The sequence below is a fragment of the Pongo pygmaeus genome, chromosome 14 (assembly GCF_028885625.2).
Source record: "Pongo pygmaeus isolate AG05252 chromosome 14, NHGRI_mPonPyg2-v2.0_pri, whole genome shotgun sequence".
Classification (NCBI taxonomy): domain Eukaryota; kingdom Metazoa; phylum Chordata; class Mammalia; order Primates; family Hominidae; genus Pongo; species Pongo pygmaeus.
In genome coordinates, this window is record NC_072387.2 from 46,079,659 (window position 1) to 46,099,664 (window position 20,006).

A 20,006-nucleotide genomic window follows, 5' to 3' on the forward strand; every position below is an offset into this window, starting at 1 on the left:
CTCATTACTGAACAAAAACTAGAACTCAAGTCACTTTGCACAAACTTTCTACAGGGGTTTCCTCCTTTAGTTTTGCTGTTTCCTCATGGGGAATATCTTCTCCTTTCTGACTAAATCTTTCATGTAACTCATCCTGATAATGGTAGCCAAAATTGCTTTTTTCTCATTCTTTCCTATTCTTACTTAGGTAGTAATGAATATTTTGGAGAAAATCATTTGTCATTTTACAGTCCCACCAGCAGCATAAGAGAGTTCCAGTTGTTCCATATCCATAAACTTGTCGTTACCAGCCTTTTCGATTTTAGCCATTTTAACGGCACGTAGTTCTACTCATCGTCATTTTATAATTTGCATTTCCTTGATGGTTTGTGATGCCAAGCCTCTTTTCATGTGCTTACTGGGTGTTCATATATCTTTTTAAGTGACATTTCTGTCTACATCTTTGGTCTATTTGTTTACTGAACTGTACCTTTTCTTACTGAGTTTTGAGATTGTTTAATACATTATAACTACAAGTCTTTTGTCATGTATGTATTTCGCAAGTATTTCCTGGAAGTTTGTGGTTTTTCTTTTCAATCTCTTTCAAAGATAAGAAGTTTTCAATTATGATAAAGACCAACCTGCTGTTTTTTTTTTCTTTTATGCATCATGTTTTTGGTGTTGTATATGATCATAATTTTTCTCTTATGTTTTCTTCTAGTAATGGTTCTAACCTTGTTGAAAAGACTTCTTTTTCTATTGAACTAACTTTGCAACTTTGTCAAAAATCAGTTGTCTATATTTGTGCTGTTGGGTGAACATTCACTTATGCTTGATATATCTTCTTGATGATTTGATATCTTTATTACATCATCATGAAATGTTCCCTTTCATCCCTGGTAATATTTTCTATTCTAGAATCTTCTTTGTTTAGTATTTTTTAAAATACATTTTATAGTCCATATTTAAGCTTTTGCTTGGTATTAATATAGCTGCTACAGCTCTGTTATTATTAATGTTTACATGTTGGAGCTGATTATATTCCTGTGTTTTCACCTAGGTCTGTGTGCATGTATGCATGCACACACGTGTGCAGAGTTTAAATTTATATTACAGTAAATACTCAGGCCTTGCTTTTATGATCTGATTGATGTTCCAGACTTTACAATTTGCATCTTTAAATTATCACTGTATATCTCCACATAAGAATGTACCATTTCACTTATATAGTAAGAACCTTGTAACAGCAGTCTCCTGTTTCTCCCTCTCTTCCTTTGTGCTGTTGTCATCATGTATTTTACTTCTTTATAAAAATGACACAATACAATGTTTCTAACTTTTAAGCAGTTAATCATATTTTAAAGGATTTAAATAGCAAGAAAATAAGTCTATTGCATTTATCCACGTATGCACCATTTCCAGCACTTTTAATTTCTTTATATAGATCCAAGTTTCTATTAAGAGTCATTTTGCTCTTGCCTGTGTAACTGTTTTATGATTTATTGCAGTGTAAATCCAGCAACAAATAATCCCAGCTTTCATCAGTCTGGAAGTGTCTTTATATAGTATTCAATTTTGAAGGATATTGTTTTTCGCTACACGATTCTAGCTTTGCTTTCTCATTTTCTTTCTCCTTACAAAATTTCTCATGAAGATTCTGTGGTAGTTTTTAAAAAAATATTCAACTTTTAAGTTCAGGGGTACATGTGCAGGATGTGCAGGTTTGTTACACAGGTAAACGTGTGCCAAGGTTTGCTGCACAGATCATCCCATCACCTAAGTATTAAGTCCAGCATCCATTAGTTATTCTCCCTCATGCTCTCTCTCCCCCAACCCTCCCCAAAAGGCACCAGTCTGTGTTGCCCCGCTCCATGTATCCATGTGTTCTCATCATTCAGTTCCCATTTATAAGTGAGAACAAGTGATATTTGGTTTTCTGAGCCTGTGTTAGTTTGCTGAGGATAATGGCTTCCAGCTCCATCCATTTCCCTGCAAAGGACATAATCTCATTCCTTTTCATGGCTGCATAGTATTCCATGGTGTATATGCACCAGATTCTGTGGTAATTCTTATAACTGGTTTTTTTTTTTTAATGATTTTGACCGATGTAAGGCTTTTTTCATTACCACTGGTTTCCAGCAGTTTGATTGTAATGTATCCTGGTGTGAATTATTTTGTCTTTATCCTGCTGTGGTTGATCTTATTTGATCTACAGGTTGATAGTTTAAACACATTTTTAAAATCACTATTATTATTATTATTAATTCAAATAATTTTTGCCTACCTCTCTGTCATTGACACATACAGATTTTCTGAGGTGCCAACTACATGCATATTAGGCCACTTATTTTCCCACTGGTCACCGAAGCTCTGCCCATTTTTTCCCATTGTTTTCTCCCCTTGTTTTACTTTTGTTAGTTTCTACTGTTATGTCTTCAAATTCAATTATCTATTCTCCTATAATATCTAATCTATAATTTATCCCATCTAGGAATTTTCCATTGTGGACATTTGTTTTCATTCTTTTATTTTTAAATAGCTTGCATTTCCTCGTAACATTTTTCTTTTAAATCCTTAAGGATATTTTGGCTAATACTTTAATAACTTTCACTTTGGGGTTGATTTTATTGACTGATTATTTTCCTACTGGCACGTTACCTTTTCCTGCTTCGTGGTATATCTAGCAATTTTTGATTTTGTACTATATATTGTAAATGTTATGCATTTCAGTGTCGGAATTTTTACCTTTTAAAAAAGAATATTAGACTTTGATCTGGTCGAAAGATAAGTGACTTACAGATAAGTTTTATCTTTCTGCATCTCGACGTTAAGTTTTTACAAGACAGGTCTGTAATAAGCTTATTCTAGAGATAATTAAACCTCATGACTATGGTGCAATGTTTTTGGGGTTTTTACTAACTATGCTTGGTAACCCATGAGACCTCTCGCTCTGGTTAGTGGGAGTTCAAATGTCTCCTTGCCCTTTTCTACCTCTGAAAATTTGCACCTTAATCGTAATTTTCTTGGTCTTGTGGAGTTTAAGCTATATATACCTGTGTCGGTATTTAATGCAGATTCAAAGATACTCCATTCTAATTTTTGAATCTTGTTCGCTGCGTAGTCCCTTGTAATTTCATCTGTCAAAATTTTGATTTTAAACATTGTATACTGAGTTATAATATTTCTATATGATTAATTTTAATAGTTTTTATAGCTCTCCTTTAATTGTCTATCTCTTTAAAAATCCAATGTTTCCAAATCATTTGATGGAACATAGAGTTACCCTATGACAGCGTGTTTAAGCTATATATATATTTTTGTCTTGTTCAGTTTTTTAGAGACAGGGTCTCACCCTGTCATCCAGCTTGGAGTGCAGTGGCGCGACCTCAGCCTACTGCCACCTCCACCTCCTGGGTTCAAGCAATTCTCCCCATCAGCCTCCCAAGTAGCTGGGATTGCAGGTGTACGTCACTATATCCAGCTAATTTTTGTATTTTTTGTAGAGACAGAGTTTCACCATGTTGGCTAGGCTGGTTTCAAACTCCTGACCTCAAGTGACCCGCTGTCTTGGCTTCCCAAAGTGCTGGGATTACAGGCTGAGCCAACGTGCCCAGCCATATTTAGGCTATATTTGTGTCATTGCATGTGTTAAGGGTTATGGATGGAGGAGGCTAATTAGTCATATCCCTTCTTTTCAGGTTCCAACAAAGTGGGAAACAGACAAGCAATCAGATTAGGGTGAAAATTCAGCTACTAATAGTAAAAATGGACTGCATACTGTGACCCATCCTGTCCTAGGCCATACAACTGGAGAGTTCTTCATGACAATGGGAGCTAATAAAATGCAAGGGGGTGGGCGAGGAAGAGATGGCAAATTCCTTGTAGAACCAAGGCGCTCTGTCAGACACTAATATTGTCCATTTCCTTAGGTCACACTTTTATGGAACAGGATGAATGAGTGGTGGAGATGGAATAAAAGCTTCTTCCCAAGGATTTTATCAAGACAGTGGAAGACTGAGGAGAGACTGAAGGGAGTGGAAGGAAATATTGTCTCTTCTAATATCCATCTTGCTCAAAGTTGGCTGAATTAAGACTCTGCTTGTTAACTGTCAATCACAATCTATTATGAAATATAAGAAAAATGACTAGCAATAAAAAGTGTAGTGAAATTGTGTTAAAATTCAAGTTAGTAACTTCTGTTTTAATATTTACATGTTTGGATTTTTCAAGTATCTTGGAATTTTTAAGAAGTTAAATCATCAGAATAATTAGTTGCTATATTTATATTGTAAAAATAAATATAATGGAAATTTTAAAAATTGCTTGTAACTTAAAATTATGGATTCTTATAGTAAGTTTTATTATATTTTATTTTATTAAATTTGTGTTTTATTATATATTTATATTTAGTTATATATTTAATTTATGTTAAATTATGCATTTATTTTTTATTAGTATTATTTTTTATTGGCTGCAGGGAGAAGAAATAAATATTACACCCCCGAAACCTGTCTAACAATAAAATTCAGATATTAACATGCATACATTTATATGAGGTTACAATTCAATATTGGGCTTATTTAAAAAACGATTAATAGACATGGCTAAAAGAGTGATGATCAACTCCCACAAAAGATAACACAAACTATCTAGTGTTAAGAAGAGTATACACCAAAATCTTGAAACATAATATTGAAATCCATTTTTAAATTACAGAAAAAGAAGAGTGGAGTCATAATTATAGTGAAGATGTAAATCTACAACTCCATGTTTTTTCTTTAATATGGGTCTGGAAATATATAAGAAGTGTATATACTTCAATTTCCTATGCTTCAGTTTAAATGATCCTAAATTGAAATTCAAATATCATGTTTACTGTCATGAAAAGTTTTACAGTCTACAAGAACTTACTTTAAATAGAAACAAGGCCAGTCCTTGCATTAGGGAAGTAGTAATGGTCTAGACCAATTCCACTGCCCTGAGATATCCACAGCAGCATCTATTTTTTCATGATTATTATTCCATTCTTTCAGGACCTCAATGTCTTCTCTTTCTATAAAATCTCTTTTAAAACAGAAATAATCCTTGGAGAGTCCTACATTCAGATTGCTAGGTAACTTAAATGATTAAGCAAGATTTTGGAAAGAACTGATTAGATGCTTTGGAGTAAGAAGGGCAAAAATAGCCTTCCAGAGAAGGGCACAAGGGCACTAACAGAACAGGCAAAAGTGCCAATTCATTTTGATATATTTCAGTGTTCTATGAAGAAGAAAATGGCAACCCAAAATAAATGATAATATGACCATATACAGAAAATCAATAAAATGCCATTTTAGAAGTATTATCAGTGAAAAAATGTTTGTTTACAATATGTCATAAAGTGAAAAAGGAATTATTAAAAAGTGCCACATTATGATTGTATATTTTGTTGAAATATGTGCATACACATATGAATAGAAAAAAATGGAAAATGTATACACTAAAAAATGTGTTAGCACTGAAGAGTTCAATACATTTGTGCTTGATATTTTAACATTTTTGAAGCATGTATTACTTTTGTAATCTTTTATCATGTAAATGTTTTAATTGAACTCTAATAAAAATTTACAAAAGTGCATAAATCATAAATGTATAGATCAGTGGCTTTTTAAGAATTAACTATACCAAAGTACTCAACACCCAAATCAAGAAACAGACTTTATCAGCACCTCAGAAGCAGCTCCCTCCTCATCCCTGACTCCTTGCAATTCACTGCCCTGTAATAATTTTATTAAAGGTTTTAACATCAGACTTAGGTAGATGTCTTATGTGAACATGTTTGTGTGCAAATCACTAAATTCCCTTTGTGGTTATCCTCATACATATGGAGTGCACAAAATTTCAAATATTTAATTGAATAAGGATTTGTGAATGTATTTTGTAAGATTTAAAATACATCATACAAATACAAATGCTACTAATTATTATTTTAAACTTCTGTGACATGGTACACAAAGCCCATTAACTGTCTTTATTTATGATTTCCTTCCTCGCTCCTTTCTCTCTCCCTCCCTCCCTCTCCCTTTCTCTCTCTTTCTCCCTTTTCTTCTTTCTCTCTCTCTTCTTTCCCTTTCCTTCCTTCCTTCCTTCTTGTCTCTCTTTCTTCTTTCTTTCTTTCTTCCTTTCTTTCTTTTCTTTCTTTTGTAGTTGACTAAAATACATTTCAAATAATCTCAGCTTATTCGTGTAGTTCACAGAACCTACCAGAATGTGTAGCTCAAGGCTCCTCACATGATGACTTTTCTCTGTTCCAACTCAGTGATCACATTTGGCCATTTTTGTCCAAGTGGTTTACTAGCCTGGAAGGATTACAGTTTAGTTTAGATGCTCTTTTATTAAAGAATCTGTGCCTGTCAGCTTCCCAAACTGGTCAAGTCAGACCAAATCCCCAAGAGACTATGCACACATGCAAATGATATTTGTAGAGGCTCTCAGAGTTAATGGATATGAAATCCACAGCGGTCTCTCAGCTGGGTAACTAGCTTTCTGGATGGATGTCAGTTTTAACCTAGTAATTACTTCTCCATGTTTCTCCCCATTTCTCTTAAGGCAGAGCATTTTCAAAACTGGATGACAGCCATACATTTTTTGAAATCCTGGTTCTCAAACTTTGAATTAATAAAGGAAACAAAAGTAAATTTTGCCAGTTTTGAAAAAGTATTTAATTATTATATATGGTAAACATGAAAGGAAGTCAGTTATGGGACTATGGAAGATACTAACTAGTAGCTAAACAAGTGCATTTTTAAATTTCCCTCTTTGATAAAAAATTTAATGGACAAACTATGAGACCAGATTGTGAAAAAGAAGAGATCCTCTACAGAGCTTAGGAGGATTAAAAAAGAATGAAGTAGCTCTGTATATACTGATATAAAACATCTTCATAATGTATTTAATGCTAAAAAAGATTGGCATGAAAAATAGGTTTGATATCCTACCTTTTATGTGTAGGATGAATTAATCAATCGATTGATAAATAGGCACACATATGCATTGTATATTTGTTGAAAACAATACCGAAACTTAGAAAGAATGGGTAGGGATAGAGAACAGATTTGTGTTTTAACCATATGTTAATCTGTTCTCTGTATTCTGTACCATGTTTATTCATTACCTCTACAAAATTGTATTAAAAAAAAAAAGAAAAGAGTGCTATGTACTATACAACTTAGGACTTAAACTCAAAACCAAATTGATAACCCCTTAGTTGCCAGAAAAGAGAGTGCCGATCCAGACTCCAAGAGTGGGTTCTTGGATCTCGCGCAGGAAAGAATTTGAGGTGAGTCACAGAGCACAATGAAAGAAGCAAGTTTATTAGCAACTACTCCGTTAAAGGTAGAATGTCCTCAGAAAGCAGGAGGAGGGATGTGCCGTTCTTTGTTACAAGTGTCTCTATTGATAAGGAACTATAAGGAGCTATAATCAAACTTAAATGTATGAATGTGCTCATTAAAGATACTGGCTATTAGTGTTACTGATGACCATTAATTCTTCAACCTAACTTGCTCACTAACATTAGTTTCAAGTAAAGTGGGCAGTAGTTTTAGGACATCTGGACATTCTGCATGATTGTGGGAGATGTCCTGTAAGGCCATGTATATTCTGTAATTATAATTGGTGGTTAGCTTGGGATATGGCTATTTTCAGACTATAAGTACCAACCTTACAGATGCCTTGTGAGTACCCATTTCCTCACTTCAAGATGGAGTCAGTCTGGTCAAGTTTTATTAAAACAGAGACCTGATAAGCAGGGATTCCTTAACACCTTGATTCAAATATTTAAACCTTGTTTCCTGATGAAATTATCATCTTTGTATTTCATCACACTGTCACTCTGAGCCACAGGCCTTTCAGAAACCATTTTTACTTGTTTCTTTCCAAGTGTTTTTCTAATACATGTTAATTATTGTCTGTGACCAATCACCCATGATAGAATCAGGCATATGGAAAGGCAATGGACCCAATTAATGAAAGAGATTTGGACTCACTATAGTTTTTTATTTTATCCCAATTGATGTCAGAGGCTACATACAAAAGTCAATAACCAATTACTTAACCACTTTATAATCTTTTCCATTCATATTATATTGCACAAAGAAATGGTCAGTATTTCCATGTCTTATAGGCTTTGTTCTGCATTATTCCATGGTAAAAACTTTGGTATTGTTTGGTGTTTAGTATTCTGCTTTTTAGTCCCTATTTCAAACAATAAAACTTATTTCCACCAAACATTTTATTTACTATTTCTAGATTGTGTGTGTGTCATCTAAAAAATATTTAATGAAATATAAATTACCTAATCCAAACAAAATAATTAAAATCAAGGTTTCTGTCTTTCCACTTGCTTACTCTTGTGAATCTTATTTTTCTATGCCAGTAAGACCTCTTTATCTGGTTTCTCATTTAGCTCTTAGCTTTTTATCAGTTCCACAGAGGCTTTAATCTGCTTTTCTACCACTGTTAACTCTCAAACTCCGACATTTTCTCTTGTTTCCGCTATCTTAATCACCCAAATTATACAATAAACCTTCGTCCCTCCTCCTGGCTGTTATGAGCTAATGAGAACATCCCAAAAGCTTTGGAACTGTTTCTAGGATAAACACATGTTCTAAACTGGAAAGGGATTACCAACAGCAGAGGGCATGTGGAGGCACCCTTAAAAGGAGGATGGATACGGATCTTGAAGGCTGATGTGGCATATTTGATAAAATGTAATTAAATATTCAGAACACTAAAAACGATAAATTTTTATTAGATTGGTTTGATAATACAAATCACAGAGTCAGGATCAAAAAATTTCAAAGCTTAAAACATTTGGAAAGATAATTTCTACTTCTTGGTAAGATGAAACAGCTGACGTCAGAGCAACATTTCTATTAAAACACACACGCACACAAAACCCTAAATAAATTACATAAATAATTTTCCACAGAGAACTCTATAAAGAATGATCACGGGATGAACTAGCGTTCCAGAGAGTGAAGAACTATCTGTGCTCTAATGGATTTTCAACCCCACCTACCCCACCCCCACCCCAGAGGTTATTTGCTGATTTAGTGGGTAAGCTAATGGTTGAGCTTAGTCCTGACAAACAGCTTCTGTTGGGAGGAGAGGAAGCTAAAGTAGCAATTTTAGTGGTCATGTTAAACTAGAATAATAATTTGGAAACTTGAGGCTGATATTACCCAAGGGTCATTTGCTGAATCTGGGTCTCTGTGGAAGGCGAGGGAGTTGGGATTAGCCTTCTAAAGAAGCAGAGTGAAATCTCTGGCAATTTTACATAGTTTAGGAAGCCAACCTTATAGGAAAGGAGTACAGCCTGAATCTCACTGCCAATTTCCCCCTCAAAATATTTGCCAGATTTTGAAGCCATATTGGTAAGAAGTTGGAAAGCTGAGCTGGAAATCTGATATTCAGAGTTTAATCTTCTGCAGAATTTGGAGACTGATGAGATAGCTACTTGCTAATTTCTTTTTCTAAAACAAAGGAGGTATATGCTAGAACAACAGTGTTGACTTGGAAGTAGACAGATCCAAACTAAATCTCTAAGCCAATCTGTAGATAGTTTATCCTTGGATTTAATTGATGTAATCAGCAACTCAAATTATTGCCTAACAAAGAAAAAGAGACATCCTCTGGTGGAATATAACATCATATGGAGTCTCTGAGGTTTTTTTTATATACAGTGTTTGTCCTGTGAACAAATATCTACAATCATCAGATAGTTACCAAAATGTGATTACCAGTGGGGAAAAAAATAAATAACAAACAAAAAAAATTACAACAGTAAAGACACAGGTAATAGAGATGTTGTAGTTAGCAGTCAATGACTTTGAAATAAATGTTTAAATATATTTAAGAAATATGTTTGAAATTTATTCAAGAAAATGGAGAAGAAGTTGTATAAAATAAATGAGTATAAAATATCATTAGATGTTTATTGATGGAATGAATCAAATTGATACTCTGCAAGTAAAAAAATCTAAAATTATCAAGGAAATAGATGAGTTTATCAGTAGACTGTGAAATTGCCTCTGTAAACTTTATAAACTTACTTAGGGAGGAAGGGAGGGAGGTAAATGAAGATAAGCCAAGCTTACAGCACACTCACCATTAATTATTAGGTCAGCTTGCTCTTGGACCCACTTCCTCATAGTTGTTTTCCTACTGTCCCAGAAGCATGAAAACCTTGTCACAAGGTCATGGATCACCTTAACTGCCCTATAGACAACAACTTGAATATTGTGAAATGCAAAGTTTTCCATTTCAGCTATTCTTTCAGGTCCTGCATACCAGTGAAACTATTGAGATAAGCTGGTCTGAAGGATGTCGTGAGAAGCTGACTCACCAAAGAATGTCGTTTCCACATGCTGAAGATCTTATCCTCCTTACCCTGACTGATCAACGACCCCGATTTTCCAGCCCCTCACTCTACACAATCCCCTTAAAAATCTGAGCCCAGAACTCCTCAGGGACATGGAGTTGAGGATCTCTTCCCATTTCCTTGCTTAGTTGCCCTTCAATACCTAAACTCTTTCTTTGCTGTAAACTCTGCTGTCTCAGTGTATTGGTATGTTACTACACAGCAGACATAGGAAATTGTTGGTCCTGTAACAATTGGGTGCATGAGAAGACAAGATTAGTAAAGTGGAAAAGTGAACAATAAAACATAACCAGATATAAGCACAGAGAGTAAAAAGCATGGAAACCACAGAGCAGAGCTAAAGTATCAGACATTACATCATTCTAGTATTAGAATAATGTAACATACATCATTCTAGTATTAGAATAATGTAACATACATCATTCTAGTATTAGAATAATGTAACATACATCTTACTGATGTGCCAGAAAAAAAAGAGAGAATAAATCATAAATAATACTGAGGAGTTAACATCCAAGAGTTTCTCCAAACCATTGAAAGATATCAACCTTTATATCCAAAGCTCAGGAAACCTAGAGTATTTACAAAAGGTAACCGCACCTGGATATAAAGTGATTAAATCAAAGAAAACCAAAGGCTGAGAAAAATCTTAAAAGCAGTCTGAAGACAAGATGTATTTCTATTAGACAAACAAAAATTATTAATTTCTCAAGAGAAACATTGAAAACCAGAAGATAATATAATGACATTGCTAGGTATTGAAAGAAAATAATTACCAAATTATAATTTAATATACTGTCAAGTTATCTTTCAAAACTGTAGGTGAAATAAAGCATTTTCAGACAAACAAAAAGGAAGAGAGTTTATCAGCATTCAGCTTGAACTAAAGAAAATAAATGAAGGGATTTTTTTAGGCAAAAAAAAAAAAAAAAGTTCAAAACACAGAAGAGCAGGAGAGAATAAAGAACAAAATGAGAATAAATTCCCGTAATCCCAACACTTTGGGAGGCTGAGGCAGGCAGATCCCCTGAGGTCAGGAGTTCGAGATCAGCCTGGCCAACATGGTGAAACCCCATCTCTACTAAAAATACAAAAATTAGTTGGGCATGGTGGCACACACCTGTAGTCCCAGCTATTTGGGAGGCTGAGACAGGAGAATGACTTGAACCTGGGAGGCAGAGGTTGCAGTGAGCAGAGATCATGCCACTGCACTCCTGCCTGGGTGACAGAGCAAGACTCCATCTCAAAAAAAAAAAAAAAGAGTAAATATGTTGGTTGATATAAATGAGTATTAACTATAAAATATTACTGTTATGCCTAAATTATATGTAGAATTTAAATGGCTGACAACTATAATGCAAGAGGTCAAAGTTTGGGAAAATAAGGCTTACAACTTCTAAGTTTTTAGCTATATCAAGAAATTGGCAGCTTTCTTTGCCATTATCTCTGTGATTCTTCTAAATGTCCATTACTGTTTTCTGACAGTCTGCCCAATGCCTTTTAGGTGACAATAGATGACTCCTAACCCCATTCCAATAGATGAACTTGCTTTCTATTAATAAAGATTATTTTGCTGCTTCCACTTTTATAGCTACAATTGAATTACAGACTATGTATAGTTTGAATATGTCCCCAAAAAGCTTGCATTGGAAACTTAATCCCTAATGCAACAGTGTTAAGAGGTAGGGCTTAATGAGAAACAACTATGTCATGAGGCCAGAATGAATGGATTAAGGCCATTATTGTAAGAGTGGGTTTGTTATAAAAAGGGGGAGTTCAATCTCTTTTGGCTTTCTCTCTTGCCCTATCTTTGCCCTTGCACCATGAGATGATACAGCAAGAAAGTCTGCAAAATGCCAACACCTTTTTATTGAACTTCCCAGCTTCCAGAACTGTGAAGCAATACATTTTTCTCATTATAAATTACTCAGTCTGTGGTCTTCTGTTATAGTTGCAAAAAACAGACTAAGACAGATTATTACCAAAAAATTCTGTTTTTCTTCAGAAATGGAATATGGTAGAAATGCATTATTTATACTGCAGTAACTTATGATGTGCCATTGCATTGTAAACTCTTAGCAGGTTCTTTTTCTTTATTCTGTATTAAAGCCAGACACTTCTGCAATTGGTATTGGCTTTCTTGATGTAGTTTCTAGACTTTTCACTTTTTGTCTTTCTCATCTGTGTATTATGAAAACATCGATGGCTATTGATATAGTCTTTTACATCTTCTCAAGGTTTGGCTTAAGTATACTACTTCATATCCTCTGAAACTTGAAAGTGGTTAATCTGTAACCCTGTACTGATGGTATCAACTAATGCTTAGATTGTCTTGATCCCAAAGCAAAGATCTCAGAATGGAATGGCTTTTATGATGATCGTTCATTTAATTTGTGGATGTTCAAAAGCAATATGCTTATTTTTTCAGATAACTGAAAAAGGGATTCAAACCTGTCTACATGTTGTCCTTGCATACTGAAAAAAAAAAACAAAACACGGTTAGAAAACACTTTACAGAACATACCCAATAGTTAGTTGTAGGGAGATCAATGCTCTATTTTCTAATGCATTTTCTTCTGCTTTTTGTTTTTCACTCTTTTTTCTTGCTCTTTTAGTACCAATGAAACAGAAAACTGGATTTAGTCTTGATTTTTTAATATAATTATTCCAATTGTCCATTTTACTTCATTAAGTGTCACAGATAAAGATTTAGTATAATTTTGATCAGAAAAATAGGATTTAAAAAAACCAGGGTGTTTCAATAACTTAGTTTAAAAGTGCTTGTGTTTGCCTGAATATTCCAAATGAAGATCTTACATGCCTCAAATAAGCCTGACCATAAATAATGTTAAAAAATAAATATCAAACATATAAAAGGAGAAATAAAAGCAAATCACAATCCAAAACAAGTATTTCAAAAATACATATCTAGCCAGAGGAAATTGTTTTAGGAAAATTATTTTATGAATTTAATTTTAATAATTTCAATTTTCTTAATTTCCTTCCAGTAATGAGAAAACTATTTTCCATATTGTTACTATATTTTTTTATATTCAATTACATTCTTGGAGGAAAGCTTCATTTGTTGTCATTTGTGGAATAACGCAATCTCTTCATGGCGGCAGTTGAGAGTTCTGTGATTTGGATCTGACTCATTATGACACGGCTGTTTTAAAGAGTATCAAACATAATATCCCTCAATTCATTTCTCATTTATGTCTGAGCTTGGCTTAGGAATAGGCTCAGATCTGAGTATGTGATGTGAGTATGGGCTGAGATTCAGGAAGGCTTCGATATGGAAGAGAACTGAGACAAGGACAGAGTTGGGTAAATAAATGAGGTGGCCTCAAGATGAGATGCGGATTACAGATGAATTCATTGACGCATTTCAAAAGTGGAAAGGCAGGAGAAAATGAAATTCAATTTGCTTCATTTTAAAAATTGTAGCTCTAGAATTGTATTATCCAAAAGGCATTAAAAATTCTAAATATTTTATTGTGGTTTTATTCCATTTCTCTATAAAAAGATGGTATGTTCTCTCGAAAACCAACTATTTAGTAAGCATAGCATTATGACAAATAATTCTGAAAATGACAATCAAGTAATCAAGTTCTGTAAGTTCATGACCTATAAACAAATCAGAATGAGAAGTTTAAATATACTCCTTGTTTTCCCTTGCCCTTACATGGTAATCTGAGTTTGAGGAATAACTTCCGAATATATTTATAGCAGGCAGATGGTTCTGTTGCCTACTGTTAGTTTGGAAAGAATAGAAGAAGGTATAGATAGGTGACTGGAGAAGGAAAACACTTTACTAAGCCGACATGAATAGAATGCAGATTTTTTAAGCCAAATCAGTTTTGAAAATGTATATATAAAACTGTGCGAAAGAATTTCTCTAGTTTTTTCCTGTATTATTTAATGGTTGAAGGCTGTAGACTTTTTTTTTTTTTTTTTTTTTTTGAGATGGGGTCTCACTCTGTCACCCAGGCTGGAGTGCAGTGGTGCGATCTCGGCTCACTGCGAGTTCGGCCTCCCGGGTTCACGCCATTCTCCTGCCTCAGCCTCCCGAGTAGCTGGGACTACAGGCGCCCATCACCACGCCTGGCTAATTGTTTTGTATTTTAGTAGAGAAGGGGTTTCACCGCGTTAGCCAGGATGGTCTCGATCTCCCGACCGCATGATCTGCCCGCCTCAGCCTCCCAGAGTGCTGGAATTACAGGCGTGAGCCACCGCGCCCGGCCGTAGACCTTTTTTTTTCTTAACAGTAAAAATATACCGCTTCAAAACTTGCAGTGACAATTCCAGCTGGATTAGCCAAACCATATGGAATAACGTTTTTTGTTTTTGTTTATGTTTTTGTTTTTTTAAAAACCATGCAGTTTATTTTGAAGAAAATATGGTTATCATTAATGTTACTTTTTATTTTCTTCCAATCTCCTATCTGATTCAAGTAATGAATTTTAAATTTCTTTTAGTAAGTTTACTGCAAATGTGCCAAAATTTGACATCTGCAATTCTTAGCAGATGCTGTGTTAAGAAAAACAAAGTATTATTTTAATTAGGTAAGATTTCAGGCTCATAAACAGAATAATGAAGTATTTTTTTCCTTTTGCTTCCCAGGAATAGATGTTCACTCAGACCAGTAGTTCTCAAATAGGTGAGCATATTAGAATTGAAGTACACTTGGGAAACTTCTATAAATTGTAAATCCTTCCGTTCTCTCTCCAATACTCTTTCCAAGTTTCTTCCAGGTATTTTGCTATATCTCATGTTAAGCACAATTGCCAGCCATTGCAGTATGTTCTGGAGCTACAACGTCCATGGACTATTACACTTGCCTTCAAAGACTTCTAGTTTTTTTCAATTCTGATAAGAAAATAAATGACATGATACAGTGGGATAAGTGCTATTATGGTAAAATGAGCTTTATGAAGACAGCCTCTAAAACAAATTTGTGGGATAAGACAACTTATCAGAGGAAGTGAAATCTAAGTTGAGGATTGAAAGATGACTGTAAGTTAACTAGTTATAAAAGGGGATTTTATGTGTGAGGGTGTATGCATTTAGGAGTGTGGTTTGAGTTTGAAGATGGTTGCAAAGAACATTTTAAGCAAATGTGTATTCTAAAAATATGCAAAAGTATGAAGGAAAGAGTCAGGATATATTGAATACATTATCGTAGTTTGGAAAAATGGTGCATAATTAATGTAGTGAGAGAAGATATTTAGGAGATTGAGGCTAATTATAAAGAGCTGGAGGTAGGAGTTCACCCTTTATCCTAAAAAGATAAAGTGAAAACTTTAAATAACAGACATCATATTTGTGATTTTGAAAACTTATTGATAACAAAGAAGCAAGAGCCTGGAGGCAATTAGACACTAATGTAGTGTCTTCGAAAATACCTGAAAGTGAGTAGTTCATAAAGAGCAGAAAACTATTTTCTCACCTTGTTGAAGTCTGCAAAGTTCGAGATCAAGGTGCCAACAAATTCAGTTGTCTGGTGAGAGCTGCTCTCTGCTTCCAAGGTGCCTTGTTGCTGTGTCCTCACATGGTGGAAGGTGGAAGAGCAAGCTAGCTGAACGTTGTATAAAGTCTCTTTCTTTTACAAGATCTTTAATCACATTCCTGAGGAAGGAGCCCTCAAGGCCTAATCAACTCTTACAGTCCCCACTTCTTAATACTTTCACATTGGCAACACCTGAATTTTGGAGAAGGCACATTCAAACCATAGCATGTAGTAATCCAGGTGAGAAATTATGGTAAAAAAAAATCATAAGAGTCTTAATGAAGAAAAGATTATGGAAACAAAATATTGAGTCCATATTTACCTCATCTGGATGTGTGGAAGATTTTAATAAGATATTTTAGATATATTTTTACTCTGTCTACCACCCAGAAAATTTTCCTGAACAGTTTATAACATGAAGTATCTTGCTTCATGTCATACTTATAATTTATATATTTTAATGAATTATTTCAATAAAAATATTCATATGTTTTTCTTTAAGAAAACACTTCTCATGATTCCTTAGCCCTCTCCAAGTACTTCCCATTTTCTGTTCCCTTCAAAGGCAAATTTCTCAGAATTTACACTGCTGTAATTGTCTTGCTTTTCCTTTACTTGTTAATCCACTCTTGGATTCTGCTCCCAATACTTCCCTTGCCAAGGCCCATAATGACATCTACATTGGAATAATCAGTGGATGTACTTCTGCCATCATTTGCTCACTCTGTTCTGGAAACATTTGCTTCCCTTGAAACTAAGACTTTGGTTTTTTACCCATCTCTTTTGCTTCTCTGTCTCAATCTCTTGTCCTAGATGTTCTTCTTCTTACTAATCTCCAGCTACTGAAGTTCTTCAGGGCATGTATATCTCTTCTTTCTTCTCTCTAGTTTGTCTCCTAATCTAATTAATTTTTTTTTTTGAGATGGAGTCTTGCTCTGTCACCCAGGCTGGAGTGCAGTGGCGTGATCTCCGTTCACTGCAAGCTCTGCCTCCCGGGTTCAAGCAATTCTCCTTCCTCAGCCTCCTGAGTAGCTGGGACTACAGGTGCCCACCACCACACCTGGCTAATTTTTTTGTATTTTTTTTTTTTTTTTTTTGTAGAGATGGAGTTTCACCATGTTAGTCAGGGTGGTCTCTATCTCCTGAGCTCGTGATCTGCCCGAGTGGCCCCCAAAAGTGCTGGGATTACAGGCCTAAGCCACCGTGCCCGGCCTAATCTAATTAATTTTATAATTCCAAAAAATATCAGTGTGGCAATACATGAACAGATTACAGCTATTCTAGTTAAATTTTCTTATTTGAATTCTAAATTCTTGTGTTCAAAAACTTATTTGATATATCCGTTTGATTGGTTATAAAGATCTCAAGAGTTTACAGAGGCACTAATCCTGTTTACAAGGGCCCCATCCCTATGATCTACTTACCTTCCAAATGTCCCACCACTTAATACTATCACATTGGGGATTGGATTTCAATATATGAATTTTAGAAGGACACGAGCATTTGGATTATAGCAAGAAACAATAGTAATCTACTAAGCAGGTAATAACTTGTATACACCTCAGTTTGTGACTTAATATAGATGTAGTAGTTCTTCAGAAATTTGTCTTTGGATAAGAAGTTAAATCTTATGTTTTGGGTGACTATTGCTAAAAATAAATTCCAAGTACTTTCTAAATTAGGAGGGATAATTCCCCTTTGAGTTATATACGCCATTAAAACACTTTAGAGCTGAAAAAATAAAAGAAATAGATAACAATAAGCTTTTTAGATCACCCAGGCATAAATAAAGGATACTCAGCTATAAAAATGACTAAACAAGGACTTGATGATTTTTCGTAATTGATGTATGCTACTTGTATTTTCATTACTTCATATGCTACTTGTATTTTCAGTAGTGCTGTGTTCTAAGAGAATAAATTTTGCTTTAAAGGATTTGAGAATATGACTGTGTACAGTAGCTCATGCCTATAATCTCAGCACTGGGAGGCCTAGGTGGGAGGATAATTTGAGCCCAGGAGTTCAAGACTAGACTGGGTAACATGGTGAAACTCTTTCTCTACAAAAATACTTGGTGACATGTGCCTTTAGTCCCAGCCACTCAGGAGGCTGAGGTGGGAGAATCACTTGAACCCTGGGAGGTTGAAGTTGCAGTGAGCTGAGATTGTGCCTGGTGATAGAGTAAGACTCTGTCCCAGCCAAAAAAAGAAAAAAAAGATAAGAGAGTAAGAAATTAGAATAAAAGCTTTTGTGACTTACATTTCCTTCCCTGGATCAAGAAAAACTGTTTTAAAAAGCAGGGAAGGCAGATACGAGGGGCATTAGGTAAAGAGGCTATTGCTGCATAGGAGGGGAATACATCTACAGTGACAGATGAGGAGGCAGCTACATTTCACCTCTTCAGAGAATATCTGAACTATTATTAACCCGCTTGATACCTAAGAACTGAGTTTTACCTAACTATAACTATATACGTTAAAATAGTATCACACTATTAAGCTTCCCTGTTGCTCATCCAAACCTATCTCCATGAAACAATGGACTCTCCTAATTACTTCCCTATATTATCATGCACCGCCTCTGATGACATTAACACAGAAGTCCTCAACATGTTACAGATTGTTGTGCACTGCAGTAGCTGCTTCATGTGAGACATCTGGGTCTTGGTAAGTTATGTGCATTCTTATCACCACATTCTCTTGCCCAGAATGACGGGTCCAAAGAGTGAACACGTAACTGGTGGAAGATCAATTGCTCTCCCTTTTTTTGGCATTGACATATAAAACAATGTTTTCATCTGGGGTTTGTGGACTGAGATTATCAGTAGCCATGTTCCACACCTTAGGAACACACAGAGACAAAACAAAACAAAATAAAAAAACAAAAATCTAACTAGAAAGAGATAGAGACCCCAGTCTCAATTCCTGAATTTCTGGTGTGCAGCTCTTCCTTGACATCTGTCAGCTATTTGAGTATATTTATTGTATATAAACTAATACTTTATTGTCTTGCTCAATTTATTATGGGTTGATTTTCTGTTGTTTGCAAGCTAATGGATCATAATAAATACATTAATATAAAAGTTGAGAAATGCAGCTAAAAATAGTAATGTGTCATATCCACTTAGATGATGTGAGAACATAACATTTAAATTAACTTTTTCTATCTCCTATATGTCATGACTCATAAAATTGAGAGAAATAACATACCACAATAAATTTGGAATAATTCTGAATTCTGTGTCCAAGCACTTTGGTGTACTCTGTGCATATATGTCGCAAGAATCTATTATATGCTTAAGAATAGGTATTAATTGCAGTATTTGAAGAGTAAAACTCTACAAGTTTATAAGTTATCAGTAACTTGTATTTATAGTTGGATCTGCACTAGGGAGATCAGTTTCATAATGGGGCTATCATTTTGCCAAATGCAATAACAGTTAATTAACAACACATTATTAAGAGCCAAATAATCCTTAACAAAACAAAAAAAATCTGGTGTGAATTTAAAGCAATATGTCCATGTGAAGGGAAAATACAGTTCTGGAGTTCTCAGAGTGTGTTCAACCTGGGATTGATTATAATTTCTCACTTTACTAGTATAAAGAATGAGCAGGAAGAGTTGAAGTAGGAAGAGACGTGTGTGTACATGGAGTGGGCTGGTACAGTCAGGGACTAATAATGGTTGGCTAACATGGAGAGACTTTGAAGGAGAACTGACTAAAATACAACTTGTAAACTCTTAGGCATTTTCCTGTGACTAATAACCACCACCAGATGTGTACAGATGACAACAGCTTGAAAAGATTCTGAGACCACTTTTTTTTTTTCCTGTAAATGTGTTGTTTACAGCTTTATTGTCTAGGAATGTTTATTACAAATGGAGAGAAATTGGATGGAGTCACAATTGGAAACACTACAGTTCTGATTCAGGAGAAATATTTGAAAGGCCTTTAATAAAATTTTTAAATAAATTTATTTCAGTCATTCATTAAATGTAATCCATATGAAACATTAGGAACCACAGGGATACAAGGATGAGAAGAAAATGTGGCATTTTATCTAAAGTCTAAAATTTTGTAGGAAAGATGACATG

At 34.7% G+C, this 20,006-nt stretch overlaps 1 long non-coding RNA gene across 1 annotated transcript in view; it reads right to left on the reverse strand.

The window, feature by feature from the left end:
* LOC129011728 (uncharacterized) overlaps window positions 1-6,343 on the reverse strand; it is a 49,328-nt gene extending 42,985 nt beyond the window's left edge. Inside the window, exon 1 of the long non-coding RNA XR_010123542.1 lies at window positions 6,223-6,343. This is a non-coding gene — a long non-coding RNA (uncharacterized LOC129011728). The remainder of the gene's footprint in view (window positions 1-6,222) is intronic.
* Window positions 6,344-20,006: the final 13,663 nt, after the last annotated feature.